The 7,633-nt window shown below is 40.0% G+C and overlaps 1 protein-coding gene across 1 annotated transcript in view; it reads right to left on the bottom strand.

The window, feature by feature from the left end:
• Window positions 1-7,633, bottom strand: part of LOC118339114 (kalirin-like) — a gene marked incomplete at both ends in the record, with an annotated part of 90,088 nt that overhangs the window by 31,681 nt on the left and 50,774 nt on the right.

Genomic DNA, 7,633 nt, shown 5'->3' with positions numbered 1-7,633 from the left:
CTATCTTCAGCTGTCACTATCAAAAGAAGGCATTAAAAAAGCCGAAAAAAATATACTTTAAAATACTGCACGAAAAACTAGATGTTTTTCCATTTGTTAGCTCCAGAGTAAGTGACAGTTAATGTGCCATTGTAGAGCTGAAGCTCTATTAACCACACCACACATCATGGAAATACAAAGTAATTCAAGCAGAGCAGTCACAGTATGATACAGAGCCAGGACAGATATCTACAGTGCATGTGCAGCACCACTGTAATGCACAAGACTGTACACATGAAGATGCTCATTATATGACAGGTACCATTCTGATCACATGTTGGGACCTGATGCTGCAGTGCACGTTATAATGAGTTTAACAGTAAGAACTATAAACAGGTGTTTGGGGTCTGTTTGCATGGGAGCAGAACAGAAACCAGTCAAACCAGTCCAGCATCGCACTGGCTGATAATACGGTAGCAGGGGGAAGGAGATAAAGAAACCAAAGTAAAAAGTTCAGCTGTGATAAATTATGTCTGAGCCATGGTGTCTGAGCCACAGGCGAGCTTCTAGGATGACGAATGCACAGGAAGCAGCATGACCAATACGACTGCCTGCAGCTCTACTATACAGATACATACAACAGAAAAAGCTAAAAAACGGCTGAGAAACCACTAAACCAAACATTTAATTCAAAAACAGCAACACTGACGAAGTGTAAACAGCTCGAGCACTGCTTTGCTATTACAACTACTCCTGCAGCATAGCCTGCTTCTTTATACTGATATATGGGATGATGAGGTGACAAAGGCGCTCCATGTTTGCCAGATAGTCGGTGCGATTTTGACAGGTGTAGCATCAGCAGTGATGCGGGACAAAAACACCCTCAACTCTCCTCAGAAATCAAACATGTTGGATCATTTCCTCTCTCGTTGTGCAACTAACAGTTATTTTCGTTATTGAATAATCCATCAATCACTTTCTCAATTTATTGATTGGTTCTTTGGTCCATAAAATGTCAGAAGAATGAATGGTGAAACATGTTGATCAGGGTTTCCCAAAGTTCAAGGTGACGTCCTCAAATGTCTTGTTTTGTCCACAACCAAAAGATATTCAGTTTACTGCCATAGAAAATTTTAAGAAACCAGAAAAAATTCAAATTTTTTCAAGAATCAAAATGATTAATCATTATCAAAATAGTTGGATATTAATTTAAAAGTTGACAACTAATTGATTAAATCGACTAATTGTTGCAGCTCTAGTTGCAGTCTTACCTGCCAGAAGTCCATTAACAAAATTCAGAAATATCCGGCCATTTAAAGATTTTTAAAACACTGGAATGTTTGTTTGGTGCACTTAATTTCTTTTCAAAAGCATTGCACTCATGCAGTCAAAGAGTTAACTACCACAATGAATCCATTAGTGTGTTTACACGGTTTATCCAGAGTGTCTGCTCTGTAATCTGAATTAAACTGACTGCGATTCAGCCGTCTGGACGCTCACATTTCATTTATGCAGCCTCTCTGTGGCAGGCTGTTTCCTGTCTGTCTGCCTGGCACAAACACACCCTGTTTAACCATTAACCTCCTCCATCACACACACACACACACACACACACACACACACATATGCACACAATTCCTCCTACAGTCCAGCTTTACCACACGCTAAGTGAAAGTCTGGATTAGGATCTGAATTAGTGACTAAACCTCAACAGTAACCAACGACTAAACCTCAAAACAAACTCTTCACAGCTGCAGGGGGAGGGCTGCACACACACGTCTTACAAACTTCACTGAAGCAGCATTATGTTTACATGAAGGCTGAATGTTACAAACATCATTAAAGGACGCTTAAGTGAAAAATCTGTCGCTTCTCTCAGCAGTTCCAGTCATACAGAAAAATGTGTGCAGAGTAAATTAAAAATAGAGTTTGGAAGGAGTGATGTGTGTTTGCTCAAATACTGTATTTCAACATGTAGTATAACAGGATTAGTTAGTTATATATAGCTCACTATTATATATAGCTCACTCATTTACCTTTTATTCCTCCATATTCTGCCACTATTTTACTTCTGTGACAGTAACATTACAAACGTGAGTAGTTGAGGGTGTTACTTCCAGACACACAATCTATAGCAGAGCAGCATATTTGTCATTACAGACAGTAGTGACTGAAAATAGCGTTTTAATGTAAAGTGCTAACTAGCATCATTTTGGCTGTCAGTAGTGTACAGTGTGTGGTCCAGTGGTTTGTACTCACTCTGCTGCTCTCTTTGAACAGTTTAAAGCTCATCCACTTTGGCATGTCGACCTCTCCGCTTCTGTCTCCCTCTCTCTCTGTCGCTCTCTTAGTCTTTGACAACTCCCTGTGTCTCTGCCACACACACAAACACGCCCTCACAATGTCTCTCCCTCTCCCTTTCCCTCTCTCTCCCTCTCTCTCTGAACAAACAGCCATTTGATAGGAACGGCACTCTGCTTGGTGTGTGTGTGTGTGTGTTTTTGTGTGTGTGTCCATATTTTTCCCACTCCGTGGAAGTTACTGGGGCACTAAAATGCTTTCAACTGCCAAGACTGTGTGACTCTGTGTGTGTGTGTGACAAAAAGGTCATATGACCAGCAGATGGCTACTGTACGTCTTCAGTCTGAACCCGACACTCAATGAATTTGATTCATGAGAACACACACGTGTAAACAATTGCTCGCCAGTGTCAGTGCTGTAGCTGTATGAAAGTAGAGTCCGTCTTCATGTCAGAATGACAATGATCTGAGCAACCTTTAAAAAGCACTGCAGTATACAGTAATATTAGTTACTCAGCAGAAGATGGCCTTCCAAATACTTCCTAAATAGTTATTTTAATATTACTTTTTGTTATTATTACTTACAGTTACTTTCACCCAGCACAATTTTGTCTTAACTCATGAAAACTGCATAACACCAAGCCAGAAAAGAAGGATTAATAAACACAAATATTATAGTGATAGTTATAGTTGATATTTGCTGGGACATAACGAATCAGGGTTGATAGCTAAAGAGATGAACCAGGGGGATCCCCTGTTAATGTGGACAACTGCAGCTAAACTACTTTTAGACACTTCCATATGACAGTAAAGCAAAACATGTCACATGTACAGTTTAATGGAAATTAAGTAGCATAAGATACGATTTCATTGAAAACAAGATAATTGCAAATTATTTAAACTAGTTCCAACCACAAACGAGCAGATCTTATTTATCGAGTACCTGCACAGGGATAAAAATGAGTTCAGCTGAGCCCCTTTCCAACCAGTGATGCTCACAGAAAAACTATTTTTACACCAACTGAAGGCGGAGGCTAAAAACTACTGTTTGTCCTTTCACCTACGGGGTTGTGGTAGCCATGAGGGTTGCCAAGTTGTCAACCACTGGAACTATGCTTTAAATAACATAAAAGACCACAGACTGAACCACAGCTGACTCATGGCACCGAAAAAATGTCATAGAAAAGACATCTTCCATCTTCCGTCACAGAACTTACATATTTAGCAAGATGTTACAGAACTGGCTTCAACCTCAGTATGTCAACAAAACATCACACAGCTCACATATCCTGAGTCACATCCTGTACTGTATACTAGTAGAGAGCAGTCCTTAAGTTTTTTGGACAGTGGCACAACAAGTCTTCATAACTAAATGACAAAAGGGTAGTTTCTCAACTATTTGCTTTGTAAAGATATAGTGGAATCATGGTGTAACTCCAACCTAGCACTCCCTTTGCCTGTGTTGCTATCACAGGCTCTCTGTGTGCAACTGAGTACAGCGACTGAAACTGCTGCTTTTTCCTCACCTCATCTTTCGTATACATAACCTAACCTAAATTTAAAGGTTAAGCTCTGGTTCAGTTAAGGTAACTAAAATGATTTGGCTGAGGTTAGGGAAATGTTGGATAAAAGAACACAACGTGAACTTGTGGTTGGAAAAATATCACAAACTGTGGCCTACAATGTCAAAGTCACAAACTATGTATGCCCAACCATGACCTTTTGCTACTTCCACCTTTGCTAATTAGAGAGGACAGTCATTACTCACATGACTGCAAGAGGTCACTTGACAGTAAAATGTAAACACTGGTTGTTTTAAGTGTATACTATCAGCACACTGGATTTGAATTAAAACCACCACTGTAGGTTAGGACTTTTAAGATTTAATTTGAGGGTCTTTACATCAATTTTGAGAGAAAAGTGTAGGAATTAATTACAGTTCCCTCCTTGTCCTCTTGCAGTAAAACAGAATGAGGACTGTGTATGTGAAGTGCTTTTATTCCTATGATAATGTATACTATATTGAAACAACCCAATCACAGTTAAATAATTAACATCAGTGCATTATCTGTATGTCCTGTATCTGTATAGCCCAAAACATTCTACTGCAGGAGAAATAATTTGACAAAATTACACCGAAGCATGTCTGCAGTGTATAGTGAGCGGTGAAGAGAGAGGTAGATGAAGAACCGCCGAAGGAGACAGAGAGAGAAGGCCATAGGCAAACAGAAAAAATCTGCAAAGGCGAGGAGAAAAATAGGGCAAAAAAAAAATACAAGGAGGCATCCGTCATATTAAACTTCTCCAAAAACCACCAGAAACAGTAACTTCCCACCCTGTCTACACACACACACATGCTCTAGAGCCAGACAGCGAGTGGAACATCTGACTAAGCCAATGCTGAGCTGTTATTATAGTATATGGCAGAGAGGGAGAGAGAAATAGACGGAGACAGAAAAAGCGAGAGAGAGAGAGATATGCGTGAAAATTGTGACAGTGTGGGAGCAAAGAGGGAGGATTGCAAAAGGAGAATCGTGGGTGTGTGTGCGTCTAGAAAGGGGTAATTCAGCGATGGACGGCAGAGAATGGAAAGAGAGACAATAGAGCGAGCGGTATATATAAATTGGGGAAGACTGATAGACAAAAAAACAGGGCGAGGCAAGACAGAAAGATATGAAGATGTTTATGGGCAAAGGGAGAGGTAAAGAGAAAAACAACCAAATATTAACCATATTTAACCAGACACTGTATTAATACAACTCCTCCTCTTCCATAGCCTAACCACAGCCAGAAAAACATCAACTGGAAGACAAAGGTGATCCATGCAGTCAGACTGTGCCTAGACCTTTCTCACAGCAGCCATTCTGACATGAAATAGTAGGGTAAACACAGGGGTTACCAATGATACCATTTAAGGGTCTGTTCCATTTAGTGTAGCAGAGCATTTGCAGTGAGCCAATATGCTGTGAAAAAGGTCTACACCCCACACACAGCTAAAACAACTAGTAGAACAATGGCTCAGCATCAGGGAGAAGAAAACTCTACATTTTGTCAAAAAGAAGCCTATTAAGTATGATTGTTAAAAAATAATAATACACAGAATTTAGAATGAGCACACAGAATTTTATAAAAAAGCTTACACAAACTTCCTGCAGTTATTGCGTTCACTATTTGGGTCAATTATACAGTTTATGTGTTGTTCTGTACTGTTAGTGTTGTGTATTGAATATAACAAAATATCCATAAAATATGTCACTTGGTCAGGGGTTGTTGTCAATGATAAAAAGGGTTGAGTGCCCTACACCACAGCTTATCATGATTTGGCAGGCCAATTCTAAATGATCACATCATGGAAATGATATGGCTTTTTTCACCATTTCTTCATAAGTTTAACAATTTCAGCACAACTAGCTTTGGTTAGTGTATGTGTACATTCATCGGGGAGCTGTTGTGTAAGTTGATCTTCCATCTTTTATAACAATGTAAAACAAATGCCTTTGTTCCAGTAACAGGTTTCTCCCAGAATATCATTTAAGTGAAGCCCTGTTAACTCCCCGTGCTCTCTCACATGTGCACTGGTTTATTCCTCACACACCACCAGCTGATAGTGACCAACTCACTGAACATGAACTGGAAACTCAGGTTTCCTGCTTTTTGCTGCTCTGATTACTAAGTAGCAAAGTGTGTAGGTCTGTTCAATGACTGTCACCTCCTGAATCTGACAGATTCTGATTTCTTAGAAGCCTTTAATAAATGTACTAAATGACTTTATAAGTAGAAGCCTCATTTATGTCATAAATGGCCTTTGATATATGTAATGGTGTGTCTCCTCTTCTCCCACAGGGTAAAGGTTGAATTTTCATTAAAACATTGAGACTGTAATAGCAAGCACTAACAAAATCCTCCTTCAGTTTTGCTGATTCAATAAGCACCATATCTTGACTTGTCTTTACTCCAGAATACACAAGAATTTCCCATACTTTATGATAATAAGTCCCCAGAGGGCTGGCAGAGCCATGGGAGCGCAACTAAAGGGAGCACCACTGCCCTCCACATACAAGATAACAAGTACTGCCACGCTTCCACTACTCTGCTGGGAAAACAAAATACAGTAGTCTCTCAAGCCAGGCAAGTCTCCAATGCCACCACCACAGTTATCCACTACAAACAGGTACTTAACAAAAGATAAACAGATGTAGGCAAAGTAAATTAGTCCTACACAAAAGGGGACAGAAAGGGAGATTGGCAATTTACCATTTGATTTTTTTTTTTTTTTACAACTCACAGCACTGTCATTCTTATTATGCTGTCACATAATAAAAAGCTCTCAAACTCAATGTAAAGCCTAATTATGAACAGTCCTAAATGAAAGACTGAGTAAAAAACTGCATCCAAGAAATACATAGACAGTGCAGGTCACACTTAAAGCTGTGCTCTGCTCTGTCAGCACATGAAATATGAAACGTATCAAAACAAAATGTTGGAACTGTGTTGTTTTTTCTTTGATGTTTTCAGGAAAAACAGAAGACGAGGATCCAAAAATAGCTAGCTAGAGTTTTCTAAATCCTAAAAAACAATAAACTGGAGCAGAACAACAACACACCCACAGTGAAAAAAGGCTGGAAAAATTCATTATGATGTTTTCATTGGACAGGAAGAGGTGGGGAGACACAGACAAGCAATATAAACCCACATACACTGAGTAACAGTGCAGGAGACCTGAGTGTGCATGGTATTCATTTTGTATATGTATGCATGTACTGTGCACACACACAGTGTGAAAGACAGAAAATGAGAAAGAAAAGAGACAGTGAACGAGTGAGAAAGAGTGTTTGTATGTGTGTGCGCGCGCAAGCCTGTGTGCATGGTTCTGACATTTAGAGGCAGGGTAGTGTGTAGGCGTGGGGTTGCACAGTGAAAAGGCCACACTGTGTAACACTACAGTGGGAGGCCATGACTGACATCTGTTTGGGGTAGTGTGTGTGTGGATGTCTCTGTGTGTGTGGATGTCTCTGTGTGTGTGTGTGTGTGTGTGTGTGTAGGTGTGTGTGAATGTGACTCTGTGAGTGTATGTGTATAATTTCATTTTGCTGTCTCAGCCTCTTGTTAAGGAGCCATTTAGAGCTCAGGTTGAGTTTCTTCAGCGCCTCCTGACACTTCTTTCCCCCTCACTGCCTCTCTGGGTTCCACCATCTTTTCTCCATCTCTGTCTCATTATCTCTGTCTCTTCCTCTGTCTGTCTTCTCTCCTCCTCTATATTCTCGCTGCTTCTCCTCTCCTGTATTTGGTTACTGCACTACAGTTTTTTACCTGTTAATCACTGTGTTGCTTTATTGGTAAAACTGTTTAAGTTG

This window comes from Morone saxatilis, unplaced genomic scaffold, assembly GCF_004916995.1.
Source record: "Morone saxatilis isolate NCDOM2014 unplaced genomic scaffold, NCSU_SB_2.0 Contig5, whole genome shotgun sequence".
NCBI lineage: Eukaryota > Metazoa > Chordata > Actinopteri > Moronidae > Morone > Morone saxatilis.
The sequence above is the reverse complement of the archived record's forward strand: the minus strand, read 5'-3'. Positions and strand labels throughout refer to the sequence as shown.